A 12,995-nucleotide genomic window follows, 5' to 3' on the forward strand; every position below is an offset into this window, starting at 1 on the left:
AGTGGCTGAGGTGGTTGAGTTGATTTGTTTGGAGAGGTTGGTGTTGGCATCAAGGTGGAAGCCTAAGGTTTTCACACTTTTAGCGATAGGGATGGTGTTACTGTCTATGATAATGTTCTTGTAGCTGGGACCGAGTTTAGACAGGTTATTAGGAGAGCCAACCAGCAGAAGCTCCGTCTTCTCATCATTCAGGCAGAGGCCGTGGGTGGCCATCCATGCCTGAATGATGGAGAAGATTTCGTTGATCCGGGTGACGTCCGCATTGTAGTTGCCTGAGATGGTGAGGAGAATCTGGGTGTCATCTGCATAGTTGGTGTAGGTGACACCCAGACGGTCCAGTTTGTCGAATAGAGGCTTTGTAAATATATTATACAAGGTGGGGGAGACACAGGAGCCTTGTGGGACTCCGCAGGTGATGGGGATCGGGTCAGCAGCAGCTGTTGTGGAGAAGACTCGCATGGTTCTATTCGCCAGGAAGAATTGTATCCATGCGGAGGCAGATGAGGAGAAGTGGGCTGCGATAGAAAGGTGGTTGCATGAGATTTCGTGGTCGACTAAATCGAAGGCCGCTGAGAGGTCTAAGAGAAGTAGGATTGCTCCATTGCCTTTGTCTTTGATTTCATCAATCTGGCTTTTGAGGTCAACGAGAGCGGTTTCAGTTCCATGTTGATATCTGAAGCCAGATTGACGTATACCTAGCAGTTGGTTAGATTCCAGGTACTCCTGAATCTGGATGTAGGTGACTCTGTCCAGGAATTTTAACAGAAAAGGGACAGTGGTGATGGGTCTATAATTAGTTGGTATGGCTGGGTCTAGGGATTGTTTTTTTAGGAGAGGGAGCACCCAAGATTGTTTTAGGTGGTTGGGGTCAGAATTGTTAGCAAATGAAAGGTTGATTAGCTGAGTGATAAAAGGGGAGAGGTCTCTGGCAGAGTCTTTTATTATTTGGGCAGGGCATCTGTCCCCTTTGTAATTAGAAGGTTTTAGGGAGGTGATGATTTTTTGGACTTCTAACATAGTTACTTTCTTAAAGGTGAAGCCTATATTGGCTTTGTTAGGTGTTGGTGGGCTTAAGCTAGGGTTTGTGGTTTTGTTGCTGAAGTGTTGTTGACGTCTGTTCTCAATTTTGGTCTGGAGACCCGTGGTTTTATTATTGAGGGCATTCTGGATGCTGGTGCACCAGGGTTTATCTTTTGAGCAGTTGTCTGGAGGGGGATTGGGGTTTTCTAGCTCCTTTAGAATTTTAAATAATTCTTTGGTGGAAGAGCCTGCCTGGTCAATCCTGACGTTATAGGCATCTTTTTTGGTGCAAATTATCTCACTTTTATATAGCGCGGAGATGTTCTTGAGATTGGATTTGTTTTCAGGTGATGGGTTGGTTTTGCATAGTAGTTCTAGTTTGGCTTTCTTTTTCCTGAGTACTTTGAGTTTGGGAGTGTACCACAAATTCAGGTGGTTTATTGGTTTATTTTTATGTAGTTTCAAAGGGGCAATGGTATCGATTGCGGTAGCCATGGACTTGTTGAAGGTGTCAACTAGTAGGTTAAGGTCAGCATTGTCCGGTAGAGTGTTAAGGGTGGGTAGGACCAGAGGTAATAGGGCTTCGGCAGTGATTTGCGCTTGTTTCTGGTTGGGAAGGCTGGTGCCAGGGGGCGTTTCTTAGGCGTGGCCTGGTTGATGTGAATTTCGAGTGGGATAAGGTAGTGATCCGTCCATGTGAGAGGTTGGGGGTCCTTACAGGTGGTGTTGCAGTTAAGAGTTGCTACCCAGTCGAGAATTCTGCCTTTCTGGTGAGTCGGTTAGATATTGAGTTGAGCGAATCCGTGCTCAGTTAGGGTGTTTGCTAAGGATGCGGCTGGTGAGTCCATGGGGTCGTTGTAACCCAGATTGAAGTCGCCGTGGATAAAAGTTTGTGCTAGTGGCTTGGAATTTTCAGTGATGAGCGCTGTAATGTCTTCCTCGAAGGTTCCAGGAGGGCCTGGGGGTCTATATATAAGGTGTAGTGTAATCGTACTTGTGGGGGAAATTTGTAACTTGACTGTGAGTAGCTCACAGGATTTAAGTGATAGGATGGAGACTAGTCTGCAGCCTAGTGGTGATTTGGAAATGATCGCTACGCCTCCTCCCTTACCATTAGGTCTGTCGGCTCTGAGGATGGAGCAGTTGGCAGGAATGGCTAACGATAAATGTGGCATTGAGGCCTCGTGTAGCCATGTTTCCGTTAGGGCAAGGAAGTCAAGATCATAGGTTAGAATGGTGTCAGCAATTTCTGTGGGGTGTGCGGCCAGGGATCTGGCATTGAGTAAGGCTCCTTTCACCGGGAGTGGGTCGGGCTCATTGGGGGGTCTTTAATTTCTTCTTAGTTTTGGTGTTGAGTTTGGCAAGGTGGATGCTATTTGTAAGGGGCAGCCTAGTGCCTAGTCTGTTGTTGTGGGCAGTGATGCCTGGGTTGGTAGAACATAGGGGTTCAGTGTGGGGGGCACAGTGAGACATGGAGCACTAAATGTACTGTGATTGGGAGTTTTGTTAGAGGTCGCATTGTCAAGGGAGCTGTTGTCTACGGAGGAAGTAAGGTGAGAGTGGTGGTTAGGTGGAAAAGGCGGCTGGGAGGGTAGGAAGGGTGTGGGGCAGGGGATCGGGTAGTGCCTAGGGAAACCAAGATTGGCTTAGCCATTGTTGACGGTTATGAAGATGTTGCTGCTACAGTGTACATTGTCCGGCATGATGCAGAAAGGGAACATGGTGAGAGTGAGAGTGAGCCAGGTGATCATGGTCTGGGCGCACGGCTACACAATGCAAGTCTGGTACACACTAGGGCTAGGTTGCAATGGGGCATTGCCTAGATTTGAAAATACACTCTGCAGATAAATGCCGTGTGGTAACAGCTAGGGGTACATGCTAGGCAGGTGTAGGTAGGCGCATGGAGACACATAGAAATGGAGCAGTAAGTACAATGGCAAAAATGGTGGGATCAAAAACGGGCTAGTAAGGGCTTTTCCTATCAGCATGAGTCACGTGTACAGCAATGTAGGTGCTGTATACAGTATTTAAGATGCGGAAAAAGCAAAGAAGATGCTAGGTGCAAAGTCACTAATGCAAGATAGTAGGCTGATACATGTTAGAGTGACACTTCTAAAAACAACATATTATTTACTTGCATGTAAGACCAGTCTGTCACAGTATCATGTGCCATGCGTAGCATGTAATATGCATGGGATAAGTGCAGTTAGCTGTACAAATAGTTTGTGCACAAACATTGACCTCAGTTTGGTTTTGCTGGGCTGCTGGGTGTCAGTTCAAAGGTGGTCATATAGATGGAATGGAGCATTAGACTGGGATGTGTGGCATATACACCAGTCATAGAGAGGATTTCTACTAGCTGGTGACAATGTGCAATTAGGAGAGGTACAACAGAGAATCAAAAGAACAGGTCATACAGCAAGCGCATGGAACACAGCGTTATAGGCATGGCCAGGATATTCCTGACGCGCAGGTCATCCCTCCTCTTCCTGACATCCTTGGTTGTGCGTGGGGTGTTACCAACCACGCTGACCCTTTGTGCAACTAGTGTCCAGATCTCCTTCTTCCTGATGACTGCCTCCCTCTTGAGGCGCTGAGCAAATACAACGTCCGCATTCTCGGCCAGGGTCTTGGCCAGCATGATGAGCTCTTCTTCATTGAAGCACTCCGTGACAGGCGGGTGGCGTCTTTCTTCACTGATTTGGGCCTTATATACCTGTTGTGGATTGATGTGGGTACACAACAATATGCTCCAGATCCTGGGTGCTGAGGATGGCAACGGATTGTGTTTTTAAAGATGGACACCGTGCTCTTTCCCGTTCCTGTGCGATGACGCCACTTCTGGTTCTGCTTATTAGTGGTGACCGTTATTAGTGGTCACCGCTAATAGCGGTGACTGCTAATGCCGTCTTGATTCATGCCAGTAGTGCTATCTGCGGTTTACATGATGCCGCTAAGGGCCATTTTCGGGACTTTAGCGCCAGGCCGGTAATGTCGTTACCGGCATGGCGCAAATCTTGTGCCCGCGAAGTCGTAATAGCCCTATATTAGCGGGCTCTTACCTACATGGACACGGTATTTGCTCCTTGCCAGTAAGGACAGTTACTTACATCCAGACTCGTAATGATCCCCCATTTTGTTTTTTACCATCTGTTGCCTATTACTTTTAAGAAAATCACACATTTTAAAGATCAACTGCTCATAGGCAGTTATAATAGGGTAGGTACATTCATGGTCAGTGGTCAAAAGGTGACAGGAGGGTGTACCATTTTCCAGTCTAGTGGATACAAGCCTTATCCAACTGTTATCTATATATCTGCTTGGATTAGAGTCATAGATCATATCTGAAGTTGAAGCTAAGAAATTAAGGCCTAGGCCCGCCAGAGTGGCATTAGCCCTCTCTAAGTAATATGGTAAGTACCTGGGTTAAGCTCAATGTGGCCTGTTCTATCCAATTCCAATTAATGTTTGGTAAAATCAATAGTGGCGAACAGAGGTCATCGCTCTCTGCTTGATACCGAATTTATATTTAAAAAATGGAAAATAAAGAGCACTGTGCAAACATATAATCTATCGTAGATGTGCTATTATATGAAAAGCAAGAGACAATTACTAGATGTTGCCTTTGCAGATATTTCTCTACACTTTCCTCTCATTGGACGCGAACAGTTATAGTGTGTTTAAGAAATGTAGAGTACCAATTCTTGCCTTACTGGCAAAACCCAAGCTGCAGTTTACTTTTAAGCAAATTTTCCTAGCCATAGTAGTACAGTTTTTCTTGTAGGTGTTCAGAGTTTGAAAATCAACATGAAAGTATAATAACAAAATGTTTTAAAAAATGAAGAACCTAGTACGTTTTGCTAAGCACAGGCTTTTGCATCACAGACAATGCAATGAGGTTGCACCCTTCTAGCGTATGTATCCTTCAGTGAAAATGATTGTAGCAATATTTCTTGCACTCTGCTGTCTCTATCTCTTTACCCTCCTGACATTACTTAGAATTGTTCCTATCAAGTGTCCAAAGAAGAATATGCTAATATGACCCCATTCTGTTAGTAACTAATATAGTGACCCAACCCTTCACCAGTGCCACTAGAGATATGAAAAGGCTCAACGGGAGTGTCCATAACAAATTTGAGTACATGCAAGCCTAAAAGGCTTATTCGGCTCATGTGACACATAATATGTGGTACCAGCACAAGACCAGAGAGATACATGAAGGGAGAGCTGCTACGTGTATTCTCTTATTCCCTATGCCATGACAGATTCCAGGACATTCGTAGCCACTGAAATCCCAGTGACTAGAGCACAGTGCCTATGCATTTGGCGCTCTGCATGACAAGGGGCCAGTTTCAGAACAAATGGGCCACGTTGCAGTGGATGTCACAAAAGACATTCCCGTATGCGGACAGCTACAAAAAAACGAAAGCAATGATAGAGGACTATTGGAGTAAAGATAAAATGATACAATATATACTGGATGGCCCAAATAGAGGGGAAGGTAGATAGTAAATCATAAGGAATTGCAGTGTCCAAAAAATGGGAGAAGGGAGATGTGGATGTTGGGAAAGGCCTCAACTCCTGGTTTATGGACAGGTGTTTACAGGAGATGAATGGGTCAAAGGACTGGTGGGTTGCAAAGCATAAGCACTTTTGAAAGTGCAAGTAGAATTGGTACAGACAGAGAATGATGAATACCTTAATGAGTGGGCAGAGTACTCAAAGTTGCTCACATGGATAGAAAAAGAAGCAGGCCCTGTACCCATAATACCCCTCAGGATTGAATCTCTATGTTTCCAGAATGATGGCCCCGTAAAAGTTGGAGAAAATGAGGGGTGCAAACGCATATTGAAAATACTGGGTATGAGAGTAGGTACAGCAGTGCTCATAAATCACTATTGGGCTGTAGTTGCAAAGCCTGCATGCAGTTGCCTCCAAACTGAGGGTTGGGGGGGTATGTTCCCTTGTACTACTGAACACACCAGCCCTGGTAGTACATTAGAAAGACATAAGAATTGATGGGTTTCCGAAGAAGGAAGCGCACCAGAGGAAGAAAATATCCCTGGAGCACAAATGAGTAAAAAGAGGCAATTATTTGTATTTGTATTTATTAAGTTTATATAGTGCTTTACACCAACGCGCTGCACATTTTAACAGGGTACATTTAACACAACAGCTTACATTTAACACAACAGGGTATATTTAATTATATCTCTGAAAAGATGGAAGAAGCATTCAATCAGATATCAGAGGTACATAGATTGTTCAGTAGAACAGAGATGTTCTTCGCCTCTGTTGTCCCTGGGAAACAAACAAATGTAAACACCAAATGGTTACAAATCACCCATTGGGAGCTGTTGCAAACAATGAACTTAACAGTGAGGCTCATGACTCTTCAAAATATTTATGTCCTCGACCTAATCACAGCCATGGAGGGTAGTGTATGCACAAACATAGGGCCATCGTGCTGTACCTACAACCTGCCCATAGTGACAAAAATTGAACCCTCACAGAAGCTGTAACACTGCTAAGAGTCATGCACACGAAAATGGAGGAGGAAGCGAAAATAGCAGGGCAAGACAAAGATTGGTTCATTTATCTATCATCCTGGACCCCCCCCTGGATGGCAAATGGATTGGAAATGTTCATAGCTGCATTGGTGTTAGTGTTATTTGGATTCTGTGCCTGAAAATTGCCATAAATCAATGTAAGAAGATTGCCCAAAAGACAGTAGAGATAAAAAATATGCACCACTAAGACTGATGTGAAAACACAGACTGGCAGGCAAACAATTCTGTTATCCCTGTTATCCCTGAGACCCTTGTAATTACATGGGATGGCGGGTGTTCTGCAAATCTGATGGAGAGTGCTGCTACATGACCTGGAGCATGGATGGACATATAAATAATTCCGGTGACCTGAGGTGGGTGACAAAGAAATGGATCCCCAAGGTACTCAACACCAGGAAGGGTCTTCCAAGAAGTATAATTGAGGACTCGACCAGAGGGGGGAGTGAAGGTAAGCAGATGAATGTGACATTCATCATGTCGGCCCTTCCCCTGTCTGGATTCTACAGAAACAGAAGATGCACATCACTTATAGAATTTGACTGCCTCCTGCTCCCATACCACAGGTATGAAGGACGATACTCACTGAGACAACCCTGCTGCTCTACCTTGGAGAAGTCTCAGAAGAGCTGAATCTGCAAGTTATGGCGAACATGAACATGTGATTAAGAAGACAAAAGCAAATTATGCCACTGATGAACACTGACACACGCAGGTGCATTAGACACGGAGTACATTGGCATACACCATGAAGATACAGGAACAATAGGTCAAACTGCACTTGGACATGAAGAATATACTTGCATCCAGTAGGCTAGAAAATGCATGCTTCATATATGTGCTGAAACACAAGATGCATAAGAATACATAAAGCTTGCTTAATGCTGAATGCAACTAAAACAAGTGGCCATGTAAAACGAGATGGACAGTGCAGCCACGTTTGGGTGGATGGAAGACATTAAGAAATCTCAGAGCTGCAGGCGGACCTGGTTCACTGAGTTAGCAAGAAAGCGAAATCTGAACAGTTCAGACAATAGGTGTATATGCTGTGCCAAGGTTACCACAGAAGGAAAGTTTGGACCGACACACAAGAGAACAGACAAAACAGTTACCAAGCGTGAAGCACATTTTTTCAGATTGAATAAAGAAACAAATAATGCTGGAAGGTCAGGTTCACAAAAAATTAGGCTTAATGTTGAACAGAAAGTAGCTCAAACAAGTGTCTAGAGGCCAAGACGGGTAAAGACACCTGCATTAATATTGGCTAAAATCCTCCTAAATGCTGAGCAGAATGATCAAAAATGTGGACTCCACACCTGTGACCTGCAGTTGGAGGATAATGCATATTCTTTATATTTAGAGACAGACAGACTAAGACCTTCGTTCCCATCCAGTTCTCGGGGCAAAAGATACAAGGTACTCCAATGTGGAAAGCTAAACGTCCTGTCTTGTGGCCTAGAGAATCAGAGATAGTAGCCTTAGTGGGAAAAGTAGCACCTTGGTGTCATTCTCACCAACCCATATTGTAGCTCATGTGCTGAAGTATACTGCATTATGATGACATGTTTTACTTGTTTATTTTTAGGAGGTGGTCTCAGGCAGAGCAACTAGATGGATGGTAGCCAATGCATGTACTAACCCATGTGGGATAAATATCTAGTTGATTCCATTAACCAATCCCTTCCCACATTAGGTTTTCTAAGATGAAACATCAATTGTGATGACATACACCGTTCCAAGGTACTGTCAAGCTTGGAATTACTCAAGAGTCACAGAGATTTGCCCAATTTCCATGCTGTCCCTTTTTTATATGGGGTTTGCTAAATAAAACAGGTATTTGTCAGATTATTTGACTCTTCTGTTTTTTTGGGAGTGGGATTTACCCTGGCCTGTCCTCTTTGTGTATCCAAAGGGGGATTCCACCACATTTTTACAAAACAAATGTACAGTAGTGGTATGAGCCACTACTGTTTATAATCCATTTCTACCTTCACAATGAAGGGGGAAAAGGCTAGAAAATGAATGTTAAATAAACACTGTTTTATGTTACCACTGGAGGAGATTGTATATCTGTAATATCTCTGGAGGTATTCCATAAATACAACCTCTACTGACACATTTTCAGAAATACCACACAGTGGTACATGTGTCCAGTGATATTCATTAAACAAATCTGCTCAACTCTGACTAATAATTAATGCTTGATTGTCTTTCTATGCATGTTGTTTTAACTGTGCCCAAAAGCGAGCCGCAAAGAATCCAACACCCATTTCTAAAACCATCATATAGTAACATCCATAGGTGTAATTCAGGGTGGTATTAACCTCTTTTGCAGTGAGCTCATTAATGAGCAATAAATGCACCAGAACATAGGGGAAGCATCATATAGTAACATCCATAGGTGTAATTTAGGGTGATATTAAACTCTTTTGCAGTGAGCTCGTTAATGAGCAATAAATGCACCAGAACATAGGGGAAGCAGAATGAAACCGAGGACAAACTCTTGGCAATTAGGAGTGGTGATAATTTTCTGAGGATTGTAACAGAACAATGGTGTATGGGTCACAGTGGTGCCAACAATACTATCCAGGTTCAGAGAATATTTCAATTAAATGCATACATTGCCACTGAGTGGTGTGAACATGTGCCAGAGGTCTACACTTTTCTCCCTCTCATTCACTAGGGAGGTCCTTGTGTGGGGGCGGCCGTACAGGCACATCTGCAACATTGCTGAAATCATGACGAGTGCCTCAAACCACACAAACAGAATCCAGCCTTGCAGCCCTCGGCTCCTTTGTGGCGGGCTGGATTCTGAAAGAGTTTCTCTTTTCCAATGATTTATTTTACATATTGCAGCTCTCGCCAAGGGAGCAACAGCTCAGCCAGTCTGCACCTGATTGACCTTTTAGGAAACTGCCTGAATTCCTTGCTTCCACAGTTTTGCTCATTGGATCTGGATTCATCAGCTCGGACGGCGTAGCCTCTGGCTTGCATGTGTCATCACTTTTCCTTTTCACACTTAAGCGTGCTGAAAAAGATTAGGATGAAAATAGTGCAGGCAAGTCAGGTCATCCACATTTGGACCAGGATGCCTTATTGCTATTACTATGGCAGTTGGATACAGAGTTTAAGTGGCCTCTTCTGCTGGTTCCAGCTGCAGTCCTCTTCATTATTCAGATTGATCAGTGACTGGTCTTGCTGTTGACCCAATTGTTGAATTAGTTCAAATTGTTGCAAATCCAGAATATGGCCATGGTACGATGGGCCTGGGTGGTGCCAAAACTGAGGTGTTCAGTGTCCAGAAAGGGTTGTGCCAGGATGCATTCTGGTGCCGACCCTATTTAAATGTTATATATAAAGCTGAATGTATGCATGTGTGTATGTTTGTTCAGCTATACAAATCCACACCGTTGAACCCATGAATACCAAATTTTGCATGGATTACTCTTTTCTCTGGTGAGAGATTGTAGTCTTTGTTTGGATGCAAAAAATGTACTCAGTAGACACCCTCATTTACTGATGCTCACCCCGATTCACAACAGTAGGTATTAGAAGGAGGCAAAATTTGGAAAAGTGTCTGAAGCAAAATGTTCGATATGTTGGTTATTCCTTTAAAATGTATTACTACTGTATACAGTTCGGAAGTGTTGATTAAAGCATTTTTTAAATAATTATTTTGATTGTTTTACAATAAAAACCTTACAACTCACATACATCTCACCAGTTCACATGTCGTGGTCCGGAATAGGCCACTTAACAATAACATATCTTGTTACATTAACTCACTTCAAATCACATCATTACATTAAATTCCCACCCACTTGTCCTGCCATATCTAGAGGGTCTTCAGTCCCCTCCCTCTTCCCATTTTCCCCATATCTTTTGTTGGACAGCCCCGTGCAGTGTATATTCGGCGTTCCGTTGCCGCACATATATCCATCTCAGCCGCCCATTGAGCCAGGGTTGGTTATTCCGGTGCTCCACATTTCTGCGCTATGTCTCGTTTTATCAGTCCCACTGCTGTTGATAAGAACAGTTTTCCCTACCTGTTAGCATTGTTCTCGTCTGGCACTCCCAATACCAGTACTGTTGAATCTAGTGATATAGCACGTCCCAAGACCTCTGACAATTTGCCAAAGCATTGTCTCTAGAAGGTTTTGATCCAGGGACATTCCCAGAGGATGTGTATGAAGGTGCCTTCCCCCTCTCTGCATCGTAAACAGTTTGGATCAGGGGCCCGTATCCAGCCGTACAGTGCGACCCTGGGGTAATAGACTCGATGAAGTATTTTGAGTTGTATCAAGCGAAGTCTGGAGTCTATCACAATTTTCTGCAGGCACATTAGGACCTGGATCCAGTCTTCTGGTTTGATGATACCTACATCCCTCTCCCATGTAGCGTTAAGGCTGGTTAGGTCTGGGGTAGCAAAGGCTGTTATGAAATTATATACGATAGAGGTGATTCTGGTGGGGATGTGGTTTATAAGGAGGTTGGGCTTCAGGGGTGTGCATTTGGGTGCATTGGTGAGTGCTGGTAGGTGCTTCCTTAGGGCATGGGCTAGTTGTGTGTAATGCTAACGTTCAGTTTCAGGAAGTTTAAATTTCTGTTGCAGCATTTTGAATGGCGCTATAGGGCCCTCAATAAGGATATTGCCCACCTTAGTAATTCCTGCTCCACCCACCTCGGCCATTGAGTGAGGTTCTCTAATTCGGTAAGCATGTAGTTGTGCCATAGCGGTTGCATCATGGTAATTTTATTCCCCCATCCAATGTAGTTGTGTGCCTGTTTCCAGCTTACGGCGATATGTGCTGCTATCATTTGTGGACGGGGTCTAGTGAGAATTTGGTAGATCGTATCAAGTGGTGAAGCATCATGGATGCTACTTAATTCAGCCCTGATATGTGGTAGTTCACGATCCCCATGAAGTAGATCATTGACAACTGTAATTTGGCTCGCCCAGTAGTAGGATTGGAGGAGTGGGTCCCCTATACCTCCTTTCCAGACTGACCTTTGCAATGTATCTAGAGTGATACGGGGTTGCCCACCTCCCCATATGAGTTTCCTAAGGAGGCCCTCCACTCGGTTAAATTCGGAATCGGAATCCTGAGTGGGGCATTTTGCAGCACATATAAAAACACAGTAGTGCCATCATCTTAAAGAGCGCCACCCTGCCCATTAGCGTTAGGGGGAGAAGCATCCAATGTCTCACATCTTCTGTGGTCAGGGTGAATCGGAGAGGAGATGCCACCTACAGTCTGTTGGCTAGAAGTCTGGTGAGAATTTTGGCCTCCCCGTTAATTAACGATATCAGCCTATATGAAGCGCATAATTCAGGGGGTTGCCCGGTTTGGGAATTACCATAATGCTGGCCTTACATAGATCAGATGGGAGGATAACCTATTCCCTTGCTTTAAGGAACATTTTGTGGAGGGGAGTCGCCATCTTATCGCTGCCCAGTTTCTTCCAAGTCTCGACCGGGAATCCATTGGGGGCCAGTGTTTTCCCAGAGCGCAACTGGGCGAGGGCTTCAGCAATTTCGGCTTCATCCAGGTCACGGTCTAGCTGTGCTCTCTGCAGCTCCAACAGCTGCAGGAGCGCAATATCATATAAAAAGGAGGGGTCTATCGGGGATGTCAGGGCTTGATAGAGAGTGGCATAGAAGCTAGCAAAAGCCTCCGCTATGTCGGGTCCATTTGGGCCCGTGTATTTCGTCCATCTATAACCTCCCTAACATGTCGGTGCCCCTCTTCTCTTTTCTCAAGCCAGGCCAGCAACTTGCCCACCTTATCTCTGCATTCATAGACGCTAGTCCTCGATTCCCTGTGTGACTGATTGCCATTATCTAGTGCCATGTTGGGGAGGCCTTCTGTAGCTTTTAAGAGGGAGAGGTGTGTTTCAGGGGTAGTATCTAGGATATATTTCGCTTCGCATTATTCTACATCCCTCTCTGCCTCGGACACCTTCCTGTGCTGTTCTTTTTTTTGTTAGACATCCAGGCGATTATCTCCCCCCTAAGCACCGTCTTATAGGCCTCCCACAGTGTGACAGGACTGTCTACTGTGGTGGAGTTTATTTCAAAGTACTCGTTAGATTTTTCTGTGATATGTTCTGTGAGTTCAGGGAAGCCCAGATAATAATTATTTAGTCTCCACGTTCTGGGGGGCGCAGGTCTATCGATGCGCATCTCCATCCCCATAGGTGAGTGATCCGAGATACCTCAGGGGAGTTACCCTGTACGTTTCTGAGGTTGGAAGAAAAAAGTAGTCCAATCTGGAAAGGGAGGCATGGGCACCCGATTGGAAAGAGTAGCCTCTGTCTGTGGGGTGGAGTTCTCTCCACACAGCGCAGAAGCCAAGTGCAGATGTGAACATTGTCAGTTTTGTGGAGGTATTCGGAATACGGCTACGA

Source organism: Ambystoma mexicanum, chromosome 10 (assembly GCF_040938575.1).
Source record: "Ambystoma mexicanum isolate Mex_15411 chromosome 10, UKY_AmexF1_1, whole genome shotgun sequence".
Lineage (NCBI taxonomy): Eukaryota > Metazoa > Chordata > Amphibia > Caudata > Ambystomatidae > Ambystoma > Ambystoma mexicanum.